This window comes from Dunckerocampus dactyliophorus, chromosome 12, assembly GCF_027744805.1.
Source record: "Dunckerocampus dactyliophorus isolate RoL2022-P2 chromosome 12, RoL_Ddac_1.1, whole genome shotgun sequence".
NCBI classification, from domain to species: domain Eukaryota; kingdom Metazoa; phylum Chordata; class Actinopteri; order Syngnathiformes; family Syngnathidae; genus Dunckerocampus; species Dunckerocampus dactyliophorus.
The window spans coordinates 24,309,923-24,323,783 of NC_072830.1; the positions used below are offsets into that span (position 1 = coordinate 24,309,923).

At 42.2% G+C, this 13,861-nt stretch overlaps 8 non-coding genes across 8 annotated transcripts; all 8 read right to left on the reverse strand.

Moving 5' to 3' along the window:
- Window positions 1-9,852: 9,852 nt before the first annotated feature.
- trnai-aau (transfer RNA isoleucine (anticodon AAU)) lies at window positions 9,853-9,926 on the reverse strand. Its single transcript has one exon. It is a non-coding gene; the product is annotated as a tRNA-Ile (tRNA).
- Window positions 9,927-10,191: 265 nt separating this feature from the next.
- trnai-aau (transfer RNA isoleucine (anticodon AAU)) lies at window positions 10,192-10,265 on the reverse strand. The gene has a single exon. It is a non-coding gene; the product is annotated as a tRNA-Ile (tRNA).
- Window positions 10,266-10,869: 604 nt separating this feature from the next.
- Window positions 10,870-10,943, reverse strand: trnai-aau (transfer RNA isoleucine (anticodon AAU)). The gene has a single exon. It is a non-coding gene; the product is annotated as a tRNA-Ile (tRNA).
- A 265-nt stretch (window positions 10,944-11,208) lies between these two features.
- Window positions 11,209-11,282, reverse strand: trnai-aau (transfer RNA isoleucine (anticodon AAU)). Its single transcript has one exon. It is a non-coding gene; the product is annotated as a tRNA-Ile (tRNA).
- Window positions 11,283-12,078: 796 nt separating this feature from the next.
- On the reverse strand, window positions 12,079-12,152 carry trnai-aau (transfer RNA isoleucine (anticodon AAU)). The gene has a single exon. It is a non-coding gene; the product is annotated as a tRNA-Ile (tRNA).
- A 265-nt stretch (window positions 12,153-12,417) lies between these two features.
- trnai-aau (transfer RNA isoleucine (anticodon AAU)) lies at window positions 12,418-12,491 on the reverse strand. The gene has a single exon. It is a non-coding gene; the product is annotated as a tRNA-Ile (tRNA).
- A 605-nt stretch (window positions 12,492-13,096) lies between these two features.
- Window positions 13,097-13,170, reverse strand: trnai-aau (transfer RNA isoleucine (anticodon AAU)). The gene has a single exon. It is a non-coding gene; the product is annotated as a tRNA-Ile (tRNA).
- A 265-nt stretch (window positions 13,171-13,435) lies between these two features.
- Window positions 13,436-13,509, reverse strand: trnai-aau (transfer RNA isoleucine (anticodon AAU)). The gene has a single exon. It is a non-coding gene; the product is annotated as a tRNA-Ile (tRNA).
- Between the last annotated feature and the right edge of the window lie 352 nt (window positions 13,510-13,861).

Consider the following 13,861-nt stretch of genomic DNA (forward strand, 5'->3'; position numbering starts at 1 on the left):
TTATGAGGAGTTCAAAAATACCATCACTGCCAAAAGAGCAAGGGAGGTAGCAAATGCTGAGCGTTTTAATGTTCACGTTAACCCTGATTATTACAGTCATCCCTTGTTTATCGCAGTTAATTGGTTACAGACCCGACCACGATAAGTGAATTTCCGCAGAGTAGGATTCAATATTAATAAACAGAATATTGTTGTAGTTAGAGCATAGAAAACCTGTTTATGACCTTTTGAACATGTTTTTTTTACCATTATTGGAGCCCTCTAGACATTAAATAACACCCCTATAGTCACCTTTACACTCCTATTATTCTTGGTTTACACTACATTGCGCAACACTGATGCGCTATGGGATCACTGCAGGGACATAAGAGAAGGATGCCGCTCATAGAATATAGTAGGCTAATTAGCTAACTAGTTAGCCTCCAATTTATTTGTTCTTAATTTAAGAAAGTGTTTCAAACGGAGTGGGAAAGAAGAACAAAGCAAAAAACATACCACTTCCACAGGGAATGCGAGGATAACTTTTTTTTCACACTATCATGTCGGACATGCACCCTGCGATTGGCTAGCGGCGGGCCAGGGTGTACCCCTCCTCTTGCCTGAAGTCAGCTGGGATAGGCTCCAGCATACCCCTGCGATCCTAATTAGGTTAAGCGGCATAGAAAATGGATGGATGGATGTCAGACACGCCAAGGCTGACTACATGCAGTGTTGCATCTAAGATACTGTGATGTCTCATCAAAGTAACATTACTGACTCCTAGTGAGCAGAATACAGCGATCATTTATTAATTGTAGTTGATGTTTGAACACAATGTGGCGAGGGACGACTCTATACTATACCCCGAGTGTTTTCATTTCTGAAAGCTCAACATTGTGCAACATTTACATATAACACTCATCCATTTAAAAAATAAATAAACTTGTTTTGTGACAAATTTTTGTAAGAGTAAAGAAGTGATTTGTTCCAATTGATTAATGCCTGAGAGTGCTGTTCATACATAAGGAGTAATTAGGTAAGCTGTTTAAGAAAACATTAAGTGTACTTTTTTGATAATCATTTTAATAGTTTTTTTTTCTTGGACAGTTATGCGAGCTTCCGGGTATTGAATAGCTACACAATGTTTGGTATAAGCACAAAACTATGAAATTAAACACCTACTTGAAAGTGAAAATGTATTTTATTTAAGACAAGTGGGCCAATGGGCCTGATGTTATTGTTTATTAACCAAAATACATCAGTGTAATCGGTGTGCATGCATTTTCCTGAAGGCGCATCGATCAATATGCATGCGGAGAAGCTGTGGTAAAACACTGGCAAATGACTTGTGTATTTTGTTCAAAATCGGCTCTGAGGAATCCTCACAGCACTCTGCAAGCATGCACCCGCATGCGCAGCAGTCAAATAAAACCCACTTAGTGCTCTGTGATATGCCAGATATGGGATGACTGTGTTTCTGAAGGATAAAGTGTCATCCCTGCAGTAGCTTTATTTATGTGTCTCGAAATGCAAAGATTTAGTAGTCAGAATGAGAGCAGACAGGTCTACACGGCTTGCCACAAAATTGCAGTTCCCGTTTATTCATGTCATATCATCTACTGTGCTACGACTATCTGTTTTCAAGCTATCTATCATAGATTTTATGATAACAACATTTTATCAAATACATAGATTTCATATCCGTGGTGTCCTGCCTGTCAACAAGACTATACATTGACACCAATGATACCTGCCAGATAGCAGCACTTGTTCAATTAACTACTCCTGAAAAAATAAACAGAAGGGTAAGTCATGTTAACACACTTCAAACTCAAGGTGCAATTTGAGAATTGTAATTTTAACACAATAATGCACATACTACAACATGTCTAATTCAAATATTACAAATCACACCACATCCAACTATTAACTCGTGTGGAAAGTGTATGTGCACATTTAGTTTTAAATGCAATGTTGTGACCAACGGTTGAATAAATTAAAAGTCTTGTGTCCACATGTGTGAAGTAACACACCCTGGTGCAAAAACAAGCTACTGCATTGTGCATTTCATTGTAAACAAGGACAGTTGCTCAGCTGGCTTTGGACAAGAAACAGCCTGGACAAGTCATCAGTCAATCAACGGGCACATATTGAAACAGACTGAACCAGTGCTCTCTGCACAGACAAGTGAGTGAACCACTACACTAGTGGATCATCTCCCTACATGTTGTGTTTCAGCTTTACCGATCTGAGGTTGTCACAGTGGGGCACTCCCATGATCAGTTTGGCTCAGTTTTTATGCCGGATGCCCTACTTGATGCAACCTTTGTCTGGCCGGGAATCAAAACCATGCCAGCTGCATACTGTGGGCAGCACCCTGTCAGGTCCCGACACATACATTTGCATAACAACTTGAACCTATAAAACAGTAAATCAGTAAGCATAAGAAAAGAAGAATAAAAGGCATCTCCATTCGCAAATAATCAAACAAACATTCACAAACTGTTTTGCTTTGGGAAGATGTTTTGTTTTTGGCATCTGCTTAATGGCGTGTTTGTGTTACTGTGTACAAATAGTCCAATGATATTTGAATTCCACGAATAAAAAGACTTAGGTTGTCAAACAAAACCTGAGGTCAGGAGCAGTGTTGCAAAATGGCTCAAAAAGGAGAAGGCATAGAGGTTGGTGCAAGCATAGCGAGGGAGTGAGGAGGGATGGCTGGTGGGATGCAGGAAGGATGGAATGAGATGGAGGTTTAATAAATCGATGGTGGGAGTATAGGAAAGAAGAAAGAGGAAGGGAGGGTTCGGGGGGGCAACATCAGCAGCAAGGCTGGAGGAGGAACAGCATGACACTACTACTGTTATTTCTCATCCAGAGGCCAGAGAGAGGAGGCAGATACCTACTGATTATTCACTTTTATGCTCCAACATTCGGAAATGTGTTTGCAAAGTATTATATAAGAGCTGAGGTTGGTTTTAAGTAAATATTTACACTTCTCATTGCCTTCACTGTACATTTCCCCAATATTTGCAGAACTATCCATTATGTGTTTTCATCATTTCTTGTCTTCCTGCTATGCCAGTCCTCTCCGTTCTTTTCCTTCTCTGCCTTCCTCCTGCCACTCTTCCTTTCCCTCCATTCCTTTTGCTTTCATCTCCTATCTTCCACCACATTCACATCCGAAGGTGAACTCCCTGAAATTCCTGAAAGGATTTGAAGTCTGGTCACTATGCGTACCCAAATACTGCATATTACAAAGAACACCCACACACACCGATCAGGATGGCGGACGTAGAGGTAAAAAAAAAAAAAAAAAAAAAAGTGCATGGTACCAAAGAAAACATGCCGAAAACATGCTGAATCTTATTCATCTTCACCTTTGACTAACCATGTGCACAGGCTGTAAATTCTGTAAATACATGTTAATCGAGTGGATCTGAAATCTAATGTCAACCAGTTCATGGTATACCCCGCCCATGGGCGCCGCCAGGAATTCTGGGCCCCATGAAAAAAATATCACATTGGTCCCCTGCTGTTGTCACCACATGCCTATTTATAGGAGGCCCTGTCAGTCAGAGGTCTTGGAATTGTCCTCAATTTTTCCCCCCTATACGGCGATATAATATTGATATGTCTCACCTTTCACTGGGCGCTGGTGATTTATTATGTTTATTGATCTATATACAGTACAGTATATCATTTTTGGTGTAAAGTTGAAAAACAATGTTTGCTTCAACAGTGTTAAACCAAACATATCAGAAAGTCATCCGATTGTCATCCGATCCATCAAAGCTACAAATTCTTCCTCATTCTACCATGTACACTGCGTGACAACACCCAGCCAGACAACCAGACTTGAAAGTAAGATCATTTCTCCTGTTGCTAAGTTTTTTCTGATAAATGAGTCAGCAATTTAAATCACTTCCCCTGATTTCCATCTACTAATGTATGGAAGGTAATGGGGAAAACTTGCTAGGTGCCAACCCAGAAGATGGGGATGTGGAATACATTTATGGAGCCATCTGCAGCATATTCAATACATCAGAGCTTCATTGAGGTAAATTAAGGGTTGGGTAGAGCATTAATTCCTGATTAACATCTACAACAAAAATGTTATCTACAACTTCTATCCCATGGGTCCATTAATGGAACATAACAGATTATCATGACTAATAATGAAGTAAATAATGAAATTGTCTCACCTTCTCCATAATCAGTGAATAACAGAATTGTAAAACCAGTATACTGTACTCTAGAATTCCAATTGTAAAAAGCTAGCATTCATCATTCATCATAGCATTCATCATTTAAAACCCTCACCTGGATTCCCTTCTAAGTAGCTAATTAACTAATTATGTCTGTAGCTCCAAACCAGAAACAGAGCAATGTGGTCTATTCCATCCACTGTAAAGAGGAGGAATGCAAAGAGCACTACATTGGGGAAACCAAGCAAATGCTCCAAGAAAGGCTTTATCAACATCGCAGGGACAATTCTAGTGGTCCTCAATCAGCAGTACATCTACACCTGAAAGCTACCAATCACTCTTTTCAGGACAGCGAGGTAAAGATTTTGGCCAAACAAAACAGATGGTTTGAAAGAGGAGTTAAGGAAGCTATTTTTGTAAAACAACAGAACCCATCATTGAATCGGAATGGTGGTTTGAGGTTTAATTTGGACCCTGTGTTCAGCAGGTTACTGAGACCAAAACCCACAGCTCTTAGTCTTGCAAATGAGGTGAAGCCAGGGCCGAGCCAGAACAATAGATGCTAACAAGCCAGTATCAGAGTCGTTCATACCCAATTCAGGGAGCGACACTTCCCCTTTTATCGGAGGTGTTAATAACAGGATAGGATTATACCACTACTCCGCCCAGGCTTAGTGTAACGAACCAATAGGAGGAGGGTGTTGGCACACCAACTCCGCCCACTCTTACTGTATTTAAGGCCTAAGCTACCAGCACTTATTAGTTCGCTGACGAAGCTCTTTGGATGAGGAGCGAAACGTCCGACACCTTCTTCACAGAAGTACAGATGACGTCTCAAGAAGCCTTTTCCTCGATGGACAACTCCTGTACAACTGAGAGCCTACACAGATACATTTATTAAAATTCATTGATTGGGGTTTTCAGCTACTTTTGCAAGTTTATTGATGTCTGCTATTTCAGTTAGCAAAAACTTTAAAAGTACAATTTGCAGTCTTTGTAAAAGAATGCCATTTAGTAACGGCAATTCTGGGCGTAGCCAGCCTATTTTCCAAAGGCAGCTGGGATATGCTCTAGCTCACCTGTGACCTGAACAGGATAAGAGGTAGAAAATAAATGAACGTGTGAGTAATATAATCTCTATGTTGCTAACATAAATTGTGCTGCATCTACAGTATTACCAACAAGTAACCAAACCTTTATATACATGTGCCAGCATTATACCTTACAGCGTGTTCCTGCTGTGAATTCATGTAATCACTAAGTCTACTACACCAGCACAAAATCATTCTACCTGCAGTGTTACCATTTTAAGCAATGCTCCGTTTATAAGAAGTTTTTTTCAGGAGCCAATGTTCAGGGTCTAGGGTTAGCTGTAAAAGGAAAAAATAATGGAATTGATGTGCCTATTCTGTTTGATAGCAGTTTTCTGCTCTTTCACCATTTTCTATACACATGACTCACTGGCTCATTGTGCATCAAGTGCATTGGAGAGAGATTTAGATTTGAGATTTGAGTCAGTCTTTGTCTTCACTTATTTCTGTGCTCCGTGCTCTTTGACTTTAACATCTTTGCAACCATCGACAAGCAGAAGACCCAGTAAAGCTGTTAAGAAAAATACACCCTTTACCTCTGAGCTGCCTCTGTTAAAAAAAAAAGCTGCCTTCTGACAAAAAATGTTTGACAGGCAAGGGTGAGAACAAATGTATCTTTCAAGAATAAAATATATTTATATATAAAAAAAATACATATTTCTTAAGTTACAAATTGCATTATTAACATCCATGTGGAGATCACAAGGATTGATAGCAATACACACGCTGAAATAACAGCCAATAATATTTACATCAGAAAACGATGTAGAAAGTTGAAACATGCTTTCAGGGTTGTTACATCAGCACCTGGTCAGTTCATATGGTGTACAGGAGGGGGAAGTGGGTCAGCAGTGAAGAGAGGAGCAAAAGAAAATATGTAAGTCACACAGCATGTTTTGGTTTGGCTTAGTTTTTTTGCAGAGGATGCTTTTACTGACGCAACACTCCTATTTATCCGTGCTTTTATCCGGGCTGGTTGTTGGGGGCCTGGCCGGGAATTGAACCAGCACTGTCTGCACAGAAGAACATATATAAATATCTCAAATTTGATTACTTAATTATAGTGGGGAATAGGGTCCCAAAATAGTCCGCAATAAGTGAAATCCACGAAGTAGCCAACTTCATTTTTTTACAATTATTATATATGTCTTAAGGCTGTAAAACCCATCACCATGCACTTTATACACAAGCAATAACATATTCTCACATTTCTCTCGTTCTTTCAAAAAAGTTCAAACCTTCGTTTGAATTTTACTGATCAAGCTTAATGATCAACACAAGAAATTATTAAGCCAATCACGCATATTTCACTCCTGTGACCGTGCCTGCCTTTTCGTCCTGGCGCCGTTCTGCTGTAGCGTTTTTGTATCCGTATTAAAACATATTGCCGCATATGAACCGCAGAATAATTTACAAGATAGCAAGCTAGCGATGACACAGTAGACATGGAAGGACAGCACGAAGGACATTGATTGACAACGGTCTACAGCCAATCAGGACGCACAAAACAATGGGCGGTGCAGACAGATGAGAGTGGGAAGAGATAGACACTCAACTTCCCACAATGCAATTCCTCTTAAAGGGCCAGTCTCGGCCTGTAACAGAGTTCATACACTGTAATAAAAAACTAAAACTAAAAATAATCCACGAAACGGCGAATCCGCAAAAGGTGAACCGCGATAGAGAGAGGGAACACTGTGTACCAGTGGTCCACAACCTTTTTGGACCCACGGCCTGGCTCATGTTCCCGCAAATCTCCACGGACCAGGTGGGTGGTGGTGGGGGTCGTATAGCGATGTAATTTATCTCATTTAGTATGTATTGTGTAAAACTAAGACAGGAACAACATCAAATTAAAAGCACAATTTGAATACAGACCCACCATCCAACAATATAAGCTTGGATTTTGTTTTTCAGAGAGAAGATTATAGCGGTGCTGCTTGATGTGTGGGGTAACAGGCAGTGTGCTAGCATGAATTAACTTGAAGCTGTGCACAGAACATATATACACATTAGCACTCGATAATGTCATCAAACTTTACATTTATGCATTCCCACAGAGAATCAGCATTTGGTAGCAAATATGAAGTGAAAAAAACCCAATAAAAATACAGTATAGTTTACAATCTGTGCAGAGTGGGAGAAGGCTAGCGCATGTACAATAGTGCAGGGTCCAGGGTGTACTCCGCCTGTCGCCCAAAGTCAGCTGGGATAGGCTCCAGCATACCCCCGCGACCCTAATGAGAAAGCGGCATAGAAGATGGATGGATGGAACACCTCAAAAGTGTTGACACTCCATATACTCCGAGGGTAGTCCTTTCAGAAGCCTCCCTGAGGATCATTATAACCAAATAAAGGTGAAATTTGAAACTAGAAATACTGTAATCACATTCATGTTAGGGGTTCAACCCTTCATACTGTCCAGAATGCTTCATTTCGGAAGCATACTTTAGGATTTATATCAATGTGAGATTTTAAACTATAAATACTTTGAAGTGTTGAGTTTTTGTAGTGCCTTGGTTCATTGATAAGACCATCAGGCTTTCTTTTCAAACTTACTTTTATCTGAAGGGTTGATCATTTCAGACAGATAAAGATCAGCACAGAGAAAAAAAAAGCATTAAACATAAATTGGACGAAGACATGCGGAAGGAAATTCTCACAGACAGAAAGAAGATAGTCACCATTACATTACTCTGCAGTATGTCCAACCGGGTGGTGGATTGGCTCACACATCTACTGATGTTAAGAGGCTAATTGGTCATTAGAGAACACTTGTGCATATCAGTGCTGCTGGAAATGGTTGCGGTAATTAAATAACCAATAAACTTTTCCCTTAGGCATATGGGGGTTGAGCCTGTGACACTGGTATTGTTAGTACTACACTCCAATCAACTGAGCTAACTGGCCACAAGAAACTAAAATTTGACACAATTTACGGATCAAATTTATTTCTAATCAACGACGTTTTGAACAGATGCAGTGACGGTAGTGAACTTACTAGTATGTTCTGAGTTAAACCTTTCTCTTTCTATCCATTTCAACTGAGATCCAAATTGGTTTAAGAATTTTTGTCCGTTTGCCATGTTTGGTCACGCACCGATCCCTCAAAAGTGTTCTCATTTTCTGATGAGGGATTGATTGAATGATCCTGATCCTTTGGTATGTCTTCAAACGGATGTAGTAAATGCGCTCGAAAATCAAGAATTATACCTTCACTTTCCTTCTATTTAAGATGAGTTTCCACACTTGGTTGAGGAGTTGTTGGCACGTTCTGGTCAAACTTCAATCCCATGACAATGCTTCCAGTTTCAGATGTGGCATTGATTCAGCAATCCTGATCCTATATCAAGTTTTGAACAAATGCAGTGATGGTGGTTAACTTATGTTTTGAGTAAAACATTTCTTTTTTCATCTATCTGAAGATCAAAACTGTGAATGATTTCTTTTTTAACATTTTGGTTACATTCCATGTTGTCCATTCCACGACAACAGTGCTCCCAGATTCAGAGGTGACATAGATTAAGTAGTCTTGACCCTCAAATATTATATGTAAATAAATAACACTGGCCAGTATGGGGTTTGAATCCACGACCTTGGCTTTATTGGCACCACGCACCGATCAACTGAGGTAACCGGCCACAGATTTGCAGGTTGTATACAATATAGAGCTCAAATTTCTGTGCTTGAGCACTGTAGGGAGGGGGGATGAATGTGCTCCAAAGTCCAAAATGAAACTTTTCTCTTTCCATCTATTGAAAGTGAGTGTCCACACTCGGTTTGGGAGTTGTTGCCACATTCCAGTTGCAGTTTGACCCCTTGACTACAGGGCTTTCCGTAAAGATGTACAGTAAGTTTTCCAAATCCTCAAATATTCTATGTAAATAAATAACACTGCCCCGTACGGGGGTTAAAACCCTGACCTTGGCGTTATTAGCATCACCCTCTGGCCAACTGAGCTAAACGGCCACAGTACACGTATGTGGAGACAACTCACAACTCATATTTATGCAAAATAAACTGAGGTTTGAGAAGATGTAGGGAAGGTGATGAATGCGCTCCGACGTCCAAAGTTAAGTTTTCTCTTTCCATCTATTGAAACTGAGTGTCCACACTCGGTTTGGGAGTTGTTGCCACATTCCCGTTGCAGTTTTATCCCTTGACTACAGGGCTTTCCGTAAAGATGTACAGTCAGTTTTCCAAATCCTCAAATTTTCTATGTAAATAAAAGACACTGGCCCGTACGGGGGTTGAACCCGCGACCTTGGCGTATTAGCACCACGCTCTGGCCAACTGAGCTAACCGGCCACAGTAGACAGGTCTGGAGACAGCTCAGAACTCATATTTATGCGCAAGACATTGAGGTTTGAGAAGATGTAAGGAAGGTGATGAATGAGCTCCGGCGTCCAAAAGTAAGTTCTTTCTTTCCATCTACTGAAACTGAGTGTCCACATTCGGTTTGGGAGTTGTTGCCACATTCTGGTTGCAGTTTGATCCCTTGACTACAGGGCTTTCCGTAAAGATGTACAGTAAGTTTTCCAAATCCTCAAATCTTCTATGTAAATAAATGACACTGGCCCGTACGGGGGTTGAACCCGTGACCTTGGCGTTATTAGCACCACGCTCTGGCCAACTGAGCTAACCGGCCACAGAATACATGTCTGGAGACAGCTCAGAACTCATATATATGCGCAAGACATTGAGGTTTGTGAAGATGTAGGGAAGGTGATGAATGCCCTCCGACGTCCAAAGTTAAGTTTTCCCTTTCCATCTATTGAAACTGAGTGTCCACACTCGGTTTGGGAGTTGTTGCCACATTCCGGTTGCAGTTTGATCCCTTGACAACAGGGCCTTCCGTGCAGATGTAGATTCGTAATCCAAATCCTCAAATATTCGATGTAAATAAATAACACTGGCCCGTACGGGGGTTGAACCCGTGACCTTGGCGTTATTAGCACCACGCTCTGGCCAACTGAGCAAACCGGCCACAGTACACGGGTTTGGAGACAGTTCAGAACTCATATTCATGCGCAAGACATTTAGGTTTGAGAAGATGTGGGGAAGGGGATGAATGCGCTCCGACGTCCAAAGTTAAGTTTTCTCTTTCCATCTATTGAAACTGAGTGTCCACACTCGGTTTGAGAGTTGTTGCCACATTCCGGTTGCAGTTTTATCCCTTGACTACAGGGCTTTCCGTAAAGATGTACAGTAAGTTTTCCAAATCCTCAAATTTTCTATGTAAATAAAAGACACTGGCCCGTACGGGGGTTGAACACGCGACCTTGGCGTATTAGCACCACGCTCTGGCCAACTGAGCTAACCGGCCACAGTAGACAGGTCTGGAGACAGCTCAGAACTCATATTTATGCGCAAGACATTGAGGTTTGAGAAGATGTAAGGAAGGTGATGAATGAGCTCCGGCGTCCAAAATTAAGTTCTTTCTTTCCATCTACTGAAACTGAGTATCCACATTCGGTTTGGGAGTTGTTGCCACATTCTGGTTGCAGTTTGATCCCTTGACGACAGGGCTTTCCGTAAAGATGTACAGTAAGTTTTCCAAATCCTCAAATATTCTATGTAAATAAATGACACTGCCCGTACGGGGGTTGAACCCGTGACCTTGGCGTTATTAGCACCACGCTCTGGCCAACTGAGCTAACCGGCCACAGAATACATGTCTGGAGACAGCTCAGAACTCATATATATGCGCAAGACATTGAGGTTTGTGAAGATGTAGGGAAGGTGATGAATGCCCTCCGACGTCCAAAGTTAAGTTTTCCCTTTCCATCTATTGAAACTGAGTGTCCACACTCGGTTTGGGAGTTGTTGCCACATTCCGGTTGCAGTTTGATCCCTTGACAACAGGGCCTTCCGTGCAGATGTAGATTCGTAATCCAAATCCTCAAATATTCGATGTAAATAAATAACACTGGCCAGTACGGGGGTTGAACCCGCGACCTTGGCATTATTAGCACCACGCTCTGGCCAACTGAGCTAACCGGCCACAGTACACGGGTCTGGAGACAGCTCAGAACTCATATATATGCGCAAGACATTGAGGTTTGTGAAGATGTAGGGAAGGTGATGAATGCCCTCCGACGTCCAAAGTTAAGTTTTCCCTTTCCATCTATTGAAACTGAGTGTCCACACTCGGTTTGGGAGTTGTTGCCACATTCCGGTTGCAGTTTTATCCCTTGACTACAGGGCTTTCCGTAAAGATGTACAGTCAGTTTTCCAAATCCTCAAATATTCTATGGAAATAAATAACACTGGCCCGTACGGGGGTTGAACCGGCCACAGCATGGTGCTAATAACATGTAGGGAAGGTGATGAATGCCCTCCGACGTCCAAAGTTAAGTTTTCCCTTTCCATCTATTGAAACTGAGTGTCCACACTCGGTTTGGGAGTTGTTGCCACATTCCGGTTGCAGTTTGATCCCTTAACAACAGGGCCTTCCGTGCAGATGTAGATTCGTAATCCAAATCCTTAAATATTCTATTAGCACCACGCTCTGGCCAACTGAGCTAACCGGCCACAGTACACGGCTCTGGAGACAGCTCAGAACTCATATTTATGCGCAAGACATTTGGGTTTGAGAAGATGTAGGGAAGGTGATGAATGCGCTCCTACGTCCAAAGTTAAATTTTCTCTTTCCATCTATTGAAACTGAGTGTCAACACTCGGTTTGGGAGTTGTTTCCACATTCCGGTTGCAGTTTTATCCCTTGACTACAGGGCTTTCCGTAAAGATGTACTGTCAGTTTTCTAAATCCTCAAATATTCTATGGAAATAAATAACACTGGCCCATACGGGGGTTGAACCCGTGACCTTGGCGTTATTAGCACCACGCTCTGGCCAACTGAGCTAACCGGCCACAGTACACGGGTCTGGAGACAGCTCAGAACTCATATATATGCGCAAGACATTTGGGTTTGAGAAGATGTAGGAAAGGGGATGAATGCGCTCCGACGTCCAAAGTTAAGTTTTCTCTTTCCATCTATTGAAACTGAGTGTCCACACTCGGTTTGGGAGTTGTTGCCACATTCCGGTTGCAGTTTGATCCCTTGACAACAGGGCCTTCCGTGCAGATGTAGATTCGTAATCCAAATCCTCAAATATTCGATGTAAATAAATAACACTGGCCCGTACGGGGGTTGAACCCGTGACCTTGGCGTTATTAGCACCACGCTCTGGCCAACTGAGCTAACCGGCCACAGTACACGGGTCTGGAGACAGCTCAGAACTCATATATATGCGCAAGACATTGAGGTTTGAGAAGATGTAGGGAAGGTGATGAATGCCCTCCGGCGTCCAAAATTAAGTTCTTTCTTTCCATCTATTGAAACTGAGTGTCCACACTCGGTTTGGGAGTTGTTCCCACATTCCGGTTGCAGTTTTATCCCTTGACTACAGGGCTTTCCCTAAAGATGTACAGTCAGTTTTCCAAATCCTCAAATATTCTATGGGAATAAATAACACTGGCCTGTACGGGGGTTGAACCCGCGACCTTGGCGTATTAGCACCACACTCTGGCCAACTGAGCTAACCGGCCACAGTAGACAGGTCTGGAGACAGCTCAGAACTCATATTTATGCGCAAGACATTGAGGTTTGAGAAGATGTAGGGAAGGTGATGAATGAGCTCCGGCGTCCAAAATTAAGTTCTTTCTTTCCATCTATTGAAACTGAGTGTCCACATTCGGTTTGGGAGTTGTTGCCACATTCCGGTTGCAGTTTGATCCCTTGACTACAGGGCTTTCCGTAAAGATGTACAGTAAGTTTTCCAAATCCTCAAATCTTCTATGTAAATAAATGACACTGGCCCGTACGGGGGTTGAACCCGTGACCTTGGCGTTATTAGCACCACGCTCTGGCCAACTGAGCTAACCGGCCACAGAATACATGTCTGGAGACAGCTCAGAACTCATATATATGCGCAAGACATTGAGGTTTGTGAAGATGTAGGGAAGGTGATGAATGCCCTCCGACGTCCAAAGTTAAGTTTTCCCTTTCCATCTATTGAAACTGAGTGTCCACACTCGGTTTGGGAGTTGTTGCCACATTCCGGTTGCAGTTTGATCCCTTGACAACAGGGCCTTCCGTGCAGATGTAGATTCGTAATCCAAATCCTCAAATATTCGATGTAAATAAATAACACTGGCCCGTACGGGGGTTGAACCCGTGACCTTGGCGTTATTAGCACCACGCTCTGGCCAACTGAGCTAACCGGCCACAGTACACGGGTTTGGAGACAGCTCAGAACTCATATTCATGCGCAAGACATTTAGGTTTGAGAAGATGTAGGGAAGGGGATGAATGCGCTCCGACGTCCAAAGTTAAGTTTTCTCTTTCCATCTATTGAAACTGAGTGTCCACACTCGGTTTGAGAGTTGTTGCCACATTCCGGTTGCAGTTTTATCCCTTGACTACAGGGCTTTCCGTAAAGATGTACAGTAAGTTTTCCAAATCCTCAAATTTTCTATGTAAATAAAAGACACTGGCCCGTACGGGGGTTGAACCCGCGACCTTGGCGTATTAGCACCACGCTCTGGCCAACTGAGCTAACCGGCCACAGTAGACAGGT